The following is a 544-nucleotide window of genomic DNA, read 5'->3' on the forward strand; positions in this document are numbered from 1 at the left end:
CTTCACCATTATAAAATTTATTGCCAACGTACATGTACAGGCTGATTCAAATTCGAGGACCACCATGGGGATCTCGGAAACTGTAACAGATAGGTGGGTAGTTTAAATTTAGCAAAGTTGCGTATTTTGATGCTTGACAAAATGCCGTTTTGAAACTGAAAAAATTCCCACTTCTTATGGAGATATCCGGAAAAAAACGAAACTTTGCAAAATCGTTTTATTTTTTACCGAAGATATTTCAAAATAAATGACACATTATTATGTCCACTTTTTTCCAGGTTGACATTTGATCTCCAGTTAACTATCATCATCTTCGTTTGTTCTCATGGAAGTCATTTTTATTTTTTGTCATTTGGTAGGGCATTTGTTCTGATTTTGTTAACGCCGTATTATTATATTTTATAATATATAATATATAAACTAGATGGAGTAAGTGTGGCTTTATTAATGTTAATGCAATTTGAATGCGATGAGTGGGGGCAAAAGAGAAAAATTTCCCACATTCAAAAAGCTGCATCGAATCGTGTTTGTTTTGAAGCAATAT

Source organism: Photinus pyralis, unplaced genomic scaffold (assembly GCF_008802855.1).
Source record: "Photinus pyralis isolate 1611_PpyrPB1 unplaced genomic scaffold, Ppyr1.3 Ppyr1.4_LG9, whole genome shotgun sequence".
Taxonomy (NCBI): Eukaryota; Metazoa; Arthropoda; class Insecta; order Coleoptera; family Lampyridae; genus Photinus; species Photinus pyralis.